The sequence below is a fragment of the Odontomachus brunneus genome, unplaced genomic scaffold (genome assembly GCF_010583005.1).
Source record: "Odontomachus brunneus isolate Ranch 3 - 2012 unplaced genomic scaffold, Obru_v1 Obru_scaffold_213, whole genome shotgun sequence".
In the NCBI taxonomy this organism is placed as follows: Eukaryota; Metazoa; Arthropoda; class Insecta; order Hymenoptera; family Formicidae; genus Odontomachus; species Odontomachus brunneus.
In genome coordinates this window covers 3,147-12,170 of record NW_022639663.1, presented here as the reverse complement: position 1 = coordinate 12,170, position 9,024 = coordinate 3,147, and positions in this window count along the sequence as shown.

Below are 9,024 nucleotides of genomic sequence, written 5' to 3'. Positions count from 1 at the left end.
TCTCTCTCTCTCTCTCTCTCTCTCTCTCTTTCTTTCACACACACACACATGCAAAACCAAATTTACGAAGAGCGGTGAAATTAAAGTTACATTTCGAAGCTCGAAATGAATCTCGCGATAATTATCCTATAATAATTATCCTTCCTCGTTTTCGTAGTTCATGTTTCACCGCGCTGCGATATTCGGAATTGGCCGGAGGAAAGAGTAACCGCAATATTCCATTAAAACATATTACATAAAGAAATTAAATAAAGAAAATTAAATGAAGAAAGAGAGAGAGTGAGAAAACGACCTCACTATGGCCTCCCCTCTTTAAGTCCGTCAATGTGATACATGTCCTAGGACACGCAACGCAGCCGCAAAACATTATCGTGAGGTTCACGTCCTTACGACGTTCGCGTGAGCGCGCGCTCGTGCGCCTTCTCCGCGTGACATTCGAGAAGGATTACGATATTTCTGAATAAAAGCGGCATCACGCCGAAAGAGAAAGAGAGAGAGAGAGAGAGAGAGAGAGAGAGAGAGAGAGAGAGAGGAGCAAGCAAGAAAACGAGAAAGAATGAGAAAGGAACGGGTAGCGGCGTATCCCAGGCGAAGCGATAATTTTAACGAGTGCAACGGCAAGAGAAGAGATGCGGGATGCAACGTCGGGCGAGATAGGCGAGAGAGGGTAGGGCGGGCGGCAAGAAGAAATGCGTTATTACGTGCCTACAGTATCTAGTCTCCGGTAAATATGAATGGCTTTAATATTCCGTAAGCACGAAGGCGCCACTTTTAAAGTTCATGCATATCCCGGACGTGACCAGAAAATATTACGGAAGCCACGCGAAATCCCGCCCAGCCGCGAAGGAGGAGGCCCGTTGCTCGTCCTGAGCGGGTGAGAGAGGGTTGCACGTGCTGAAATGAACCCACCACCGTCGCGTATCCCGGCTGGCTGCCGCGTAGCACATATTCCGTGCAGCGAGCCGTCGTCATTTTTGCGCTCGCGGCAGGCCCGCCGGGACATCAAGAAAGGGAGGAAAGAAAAGAGAGAGAGAGAGAGAGATCATCGAAGATTGTCGATGAAGACCACCGCGAAGAAGACGAGGAAGCTACGACGAGACTGAGATACTCGTTTCTTTCTGCTTCACATTATTATATGCTACGCTATAACGCGAAAAGAATATTATAGCTATTTTCATGGAAATTCTTTTCAATTTTACTATATGTTATGCAGTCCAGGAATAGACTGTCAGTATGGCCCATCTTGCTAAGGAAGATAGTAAATTTTACTGGAAACATAGCAAGTATTTCAATATAGTACACCCCACAGATCCTAAAATATAAGTAGTCTAAAATACAAATATTATAAAATAAAAGAGTAATGAGTTACTGCAAAATGTCAATCTATTCCTCGGTTACAAAGTTCTATAGTAATTTTTACTATAACATTCTCTTCGTTTGTACACGGAAAAAAAAATTTACTAATATATGGACAACTAAAAATATTAACTGCAAGAGCAAATTTTCTTGCTTTCATAGTAAAAATTATTTAGTTATCACAACTAAATAGCTTTTATTATGAATGCAAGAAAATTTGCTCCTGTAGTTAATATTTTTAGTTGTCCATATATTAGCAAGTCTTTTTTCCGCATAAGAATTCCAAAAGAGTACTCTATGCGTGACAAGCTCTCTATCGCAAAAAACAACGAGCTCTTAATGTAATAAATAATTTCTCTATATAAAATAATATATCAAATGAATGAATAAATACTCAAGTAATCAATAAAACAATAATAATATAATCATAATAATAAATAATGATAATAATAATGATGATGTGAAATATTTCTCGCTCGCTATAAACGCAACATTAAAATGTCTTTTATTTACTCGCTTTTCCCCACTAAGTGGGCCAATTATTTTTTGAAGATCAAGTCGAGAAGTATATCGATAGTCATACTACGAGTGTCATGACACTTAAGGTCGACCTCTTGATAAGCTGACAAGCTTGATAAGCGATTAAATCATATGTCTGTCCTTGTCTAATTTGAAGAGAAAACAAAGGCAGACACATGATTTAACTGTTAGTTAGCTCACCAAGAGGTTGGAAAAATCGGCCCTTAGCGAGTAACGCGGCACGGACTATGCAAGATTTTGAAACTTTTGTGTCAGGAGCGCGGGAGTAATAGAAATTAATACGTTTCACTTAGAGAAAATTCCGCTCTCGGCGCGCCGGAAAGCCGCGAATAAGCCGGGCTTAATTAACGAAGGTGGGAACGCGAGTTATTATTTAACTAGCACCAACCGCTGCGCGCGCGTCAAAGAAGTCCATTGTGCCGCACAGTTTCCGAAGATACACGCAACGATAACAGAATAGCGTCTCCTTATTTTACAGACCGCGGCGGGAGTTCTGCCGCCTATACGCCGTTGTCGTAAAACAATGAGATTTTTCTCCGTGTTTAGGCGTTATCCCGTCTCGCGGGATAACGATCTCGAAATTAAATTCTCCATCGGGAGGCGCCAGCTCACGCGCATGATGAGCTTTCTTTCTCTTTTCACTTAATAAGAGAACTTTCCGAGTCGCCCGAAGCAGAACGCGCGATTCGCACGCCCGCAAGCGTCCCAATGCCGCTTTTTTCTTTTTTTTTCTTCTCTCTCTCTCTCTCTCTCTCTCTTTGGTGCTCAGCAGCAAAGAGCGAATTCAAAGTACCATCCGGACTTCGGGACTTCCAAATTTCGCCGCGAACGACCGTTGCGGCGGTTTCCAAGAGCGCACGATGCAGCGGGGAAATTAATTTTCCCGAGGGTACGACGCGCGCGTTCTCTCGTGGTGGATATTCTACACTGAAAGAAGGATTTCGTAGTATTAAGTACCTAAATTTGGTAATTGTTACTAAATTATTTAAGCGAATTATGCGGGCTAAACGTACGGTGATAATTAAGAAATAGTTAACTCAATTATGTTAAGTAAATGTGTAGTTCTCAGAACCAAAAGTTTAGTTGCTTCAACTATATATTTGAATAATTAAACCAAATTTTGGAAATTAATATTAAATCTTGGCAGCAGAAAATAAAATATTTGTTAACTATTACTAAAGTTTATGTTCGAGATATAAATCGTTATTTTAGATACTATTTTTATTTTATACAAAATCTCTTATTGTTATATCTGAAGTACCTTAAGACATTCGATATTTTATTTTTTTACATCACTGAGACTTTTTGTAGGTGAAGTTTCTTCCACAATTTCACTTGATCCCGTAACAGTCACCACTACCTTTCCTTGAAACCCGTTCATCTGATGCTTTACCTTACAATCGAACAAAAACTGGTGAGTTTTGCAAGCTCCGATGATATCTTTGTAGTCATGATTATAATATATCTTTGTAACTTTCAAGAAATGTGATAACGCTAGACTTACTAATAAATATTGAAACTAATGCAACAACAATCGATATGCGACGAATATCGATAGGTGATAATAAGACCGATATAGGTACAGTTGATAGTCACCAAATATTTTGTTGCCTTGACAAAAAAGACATTAATATTTACTACAAATTTCGTAAAACGGAATCGAATAATTTCATAACCAAATATCTGCTAGTAATTACATCAAATAGTCTTGTAAAAAATATGGTTGGGATCAAATTGGACGTAAACTATATTTTCTGGTTGTTCCAACATGAAAATAATAGCATACATATAAGATTATTATCATTAAAATTACAGTACAATTGATTAAAAAATGGTTGTCTTGACCACAATTTATAATAATTATTTTTCTGTATCATTATAGTTGCAGGAAATATCGAACATTTTTCTCTCAGTGTAGAGTAATGTATTTTGAATGCCAAAAAAGCTGCTTATTCAATTGAATAAAATTATTATTAATGGTGGAGGGAACATATATCTCGTTGCGAAAGGGTTAATCGAACGTAACCGCGAAGCTTTCGCGCGAAATGCCCGACGAAGAGTGCCGCGCAATTCGTACAGATCGCGCACAGCAGCGGGCAATTTATTTCCCGCGGCGGGACGACCGACAGTATCTCGCTGTCGCGACGGCAATTGTCCTCGTGATTTCGCTGAAATCACGCGATTATCGCGGCCGCGAGTCGCCGCGCTATCGAGACGATGGATCCGGCCGATTTGTCGGCGTCAGGGTGCCCTTTCGCTTAATTAAAACCTGCCCGCGCGTGTGTGCTTCACGACGGTGGTATTTATATATTTAATAGCGCAGCGTCCGCGCTACTGCATTTCGCTTTCTCTCTCTGTCTCTCTCTCTCTCTCTCTCTCTCTTTCTTTCTTTCTCTCTTTTCCTCTCTGTCCCGTTCTCTCGTTCTCCCTGTCTCTCGCTGCGAGCGCCTTAATTTAAACTAATTTACATCTCACATGTTCGCACCCGGTCCCCAGGCCCGGCGGTGCCATTTGTCTTGGTTGAATTTAATTTCGCCACGCTCGAGTAAAGCGGGGCGTTTATTCTTACGAATGCCGGCGCGCCGGCATCGGCTCGCGCGCGCGAGCTTAGTCGCGTCGCCGCGGTGCTCCGCGCGTCGTTCCCCGTCGTTGTTCTACGCCATCCTGCAACGGATGATCCCGCGCCTCCTCTCCTCCGCCGTCTCTCGGCGCGCGCGTCTTGAATGCACTGAGCACCGCCGTCTTCTCTCGTATTCGCTACTCTGCAGGGTGGCGGATTATACGCTTCTTAATCCCCTCCTTCTTGGGATTTTTAACGCTCTTATCATTTCCACGCGGTTGAAACAGCGTGTCTGGGTATAACTTTAACGACGCTAAGACTCGCCGGCATTGTAATAACAATTGTTTTAATTCCAAGAGCCGCGAGGTTGGTGGGAGGGTGGCTGGGTGGACGAGGGTGTTAAGCAGAACGACCGCAATTTCTTCCCGCGAGGAAACACGTCCCGCGGAGAAACGCGCCGAAGCAAATGCGCCCGGCGGGTTTTATTCCCCCGACGATCACGGAATCAACGCAGTTAAGTTCCCATTGTTATGGACGCGATAAAATTTGCCGCAAACACATAGAAGATAAAGCTCACGCGCAGCCCAGGGCGAAACGCTATGTGCAGATAAGATTATTCTCGTACTTGTGCACCGCATACGGGTAAAGCCGTTTACGCTCGCGTGCTGTGCGGGTCGTATTGCGCGTTGCGTTATGCGCCACGTATTTCTTGATCGATCACGGATGGAATCGAGTCGCTTGGTGTGCAGATAAAACTTGTTAGCGCGGCAAACAATTGAAAACCAAAGAGAATAAACCGAAAATAGCCGATATCTTCGAAGGAATGAGATGATCCCGATAATAAGTTTGTAAGCTTTCACGCAAACGCGTGATGATTATTTTATTTACACGTTCACGCAAAGATTAAGGTTCCTAATCATCTAAGAAATAATCATATATATCTCAATAAGAGCCAACCATGATATTTATTATACATGTCCGTATATATTTTTTACTAAGCTCCAGATCCTCTATTTCTCCTTTCTTCAAGTGAAATTCTACTTAAAAAGTAAAACGATAACAGAGTCACTTGAAGTCCAATGACTTTTCATTCATATAAATTGAATTATGCTACTCTGGATCATCGATTAAACGTTTCTATGTGAGATGAGAGAGTGAATCTGATGTACATTTTTAATAATTCCCGATCTAAAGAATAGCCGGGAATATTTAATCCTAGTATACTCCATTATGCGTAATAGCCTTAATATTTGTTAAGCTTAATTATCAAAGAATTTCTCACGCAATATCTTTATCCGTGTATCTTGACTGTTGAATATTCCAACGTTGTTCAGAATACTCAATAGGCATGACATATGAATATGCAGAAATATTGCGTATGGTCGAAAAACTCCTTTATGACTACGTCTAGTAAATATTAAGACTATTATACCAAATATATAATGTATGTACATTCCTTAGATCGAGAGCTACTAAAAACGTTCAAATAGGCACATTTATTTTTACGTAAGCATCTATTGTGACTATCGATTATTCGAAGAGGCTATGACCGAAGCAAGAGTGACATTTTGATAGTAAAGTAAAAGAGGGTTATTCGTTTACGTGTTAACGACAGGAAAATGATGCAATTCAATTTATAATGTAAGCTGATCGCACTTACCACTTTCTCATATAAAATCTCAGTTTAAATTGAATTGTATCACTTTTCTGTTGATTACTCCAGCACGAACGATTAATCCTCCTAACTGATGTAAACAAAACGTCAAAATGTCACAACTGCTTGGACACGTCGTTGTCACTTCTTCGGATAATCGAGTCACGACATGTGACTGCGTACAAATGAATGCGTCTGATTGAAAAGTTTTAGTCCCGATCTAGAGAATGGCCAAGCATATTTTAATTCTGGTGTATAGTTGGTTACAGAACGATTTAGGCGCACAAGAGTGATCGCCCAACTATCCAAATTGAAAGTCATTACCGATAGGCCAACGCAGCAATAATATAATTTTAAGGGTAATAAACAAATTGTATAATAATAATTAATAATAATTCACAATTAATAATAATTAATAATTAATAATGATTAATAATAATTAATAATGTAGTTATTGCCAATATCAATAATGTATTATTGGAAACCTGTCTGTAATGACTCTCAATTTTGACAGTTTGGTAAAATCCCAACTTCATTGCGCCCAAATTGTTTTGCAACTAAGTGTACAATGGGTTGCAAAACGATAATTACCGGGCGAACCCGTCAATAATGACTCTCAATTTTGACAGTTTGGTGAGCTCCCAACTTCATTGTATCTAAACCGTTTTGCAACCTACAGTATATAGACCGACATAACAGCCTTAACATCATTAAAGTGAAGCTAAACTGCTGTAGGATTCTCCATAAGAAATACATTATGTGTGTTCTAGAAAGATATAACTTCATAGTTATACCTTTGTATACATATTATTACATATATTATATAATCCAGATATACTTTATATCAGACAATATTTTATGTGGAATATATACATATTATTACATATATTATATAATCCAGATATACTTTATATCAGACAATATTTTATGTGGAATATTTTGCGTTAAGAGTTCTTAACGCTTTTTTATGTTAAACCGAAATAATAGAACGCTCCTTGATAGAGTTAACTAATAGTGAAATATTAATGGCACATAAGGAGCTAGCACGGATGTCTTAGTGCTATTAAATACTAATATAACTTTTAATATTAATATGATTGTGGTTGTGATTGTATATTAATATGTTTTTTCGCAGCATATATAAAAAAGGAACCTATTTGAGTCTTCGGTTTAATGGGGGTTTAGGATTTTAATTAAATATATATTTAAAATTGGGACTCAAGGATCGGTCTAAATATGGAAAGTTGATTCTCCGCGTACGGTAAGCGAAAAGAAAATTTCGATACGTGCGTTTGACATACTGGACATTTTTATCCTCTCACAATCATATTAATATTAAAAGTTATATTAGTATTTAATAGCACTAAGACATCCGTGCTAGCTCCTTATGTGCCATTAATATTTCACTATTAGTTTTTTATGTTAAGGCTATTATGCCGATTCGTGTGTCCTACCGTTACTGGAATCAAAAATGAAAAATTCTGACTAATTCTCTAATTGACTAAAATATCTCCTCCTACGAATCAAGAATTCACCCTACGGCTGAAGTTGAACATTCGCTCCTGTGGAAGCCGAAATGTTGCTCCATTCCGAGTGACAGTGTTTCCATTATCGCCTCAAGTGAAATTTCGCTCGTTCTGAGTGAGATTTGGCTCGGAGAAATTTCGAGGTTGTCGCCGAGAGATCGTTGTCGCTCATTAGGACCTGTTCAGCTCGGACTTATCAACCCAGTTTACCCCGAAGATCGTGATATCGGTCTAGAGAATGGCCGCGAACCAGCGGCATAGAAGTCCTCGTCGCCGTGGAAGCATCGCGGCGTAACGATGAATCTAATGAGTCTAAGGCGGCGCCGATATTTAAATGCAAACGAGGCGGACACGTCGGTCGGTCGGTCGCGCGCGCGCGCGCCGTTTGATTAACATTTTCATCTTAGACGTCGGTCGAAACTTGCGCGGCGTTCCGCAGAAGATTCGAGATTACAAATTTTCATTAAAAACTTTCGATCCGCCGCGCAAGTAAGTCCCAGACTGTCATCATCATCATCGCGGCCGTACGGCGCCCGCGCGGCTCTACCCGCATCTACACGTAGCTGTTCACCTGTCGCGATTAATACCCCGGACGGGCGTGCCGCGTCGACCGCGAACTATGTGCGCCGACGAGCTGCTTAAAATTCTTCGCGCGCCCATTACGTATACGTGTATAAACGCGCCTGTAAATACGCGCGGCTAAACCGCCGGCGATCGGGGCGAGTTACAGCGGAGGAATTCGTGCGGCAGGTCCAGTCGAAATTACTTCGGCCGCGAAGCATCGGGATAATCGCACACACACACGCGCGCGCACACACACACCCCGTGCGCTCTAAAGACGAGGATAATCGAATTCTCCAGCGGACGCGGAATCGTTAGTGAGTTACACCGGCGCGAGAGAGCAATTCCGCATCGTGAAATTGGAGTATACTCACCACGTGCGAGCGTAAAAATCGCTCTGACTGATGCGTACTCGCGCGTGCTGCGGCAGCGAGTCGCTACGGAAGAATGCACACCGCTTGCAAATAAATGTTACTTTCAATAAGGTGACCAGATCTCCCAGCCACGAATTCGAGACACTTAAATCCGCGCAGGAGATAAAAAGGAGACACTAAACATTACATATATACAGGGTGTCCGGTAACTGATCGAGCAACCGTCGTGTACGGGTAGAACGGGTCAAAATAATCATAAAAGTTATATACCATTTTGAAATTTTCTCAATATTTATTCCGTAATTATTATTATGAATTAATTAAAATATATAAGCGAATGAGCTCACAAGAAGCAGTAGGACAGGCTCTGTGTATAAAAGAAATGGCTTATCTCTTAGCAACGATGAGTAAACAGCTGATTTCGAGGTGGAGTAACAAGCGACATATATACGT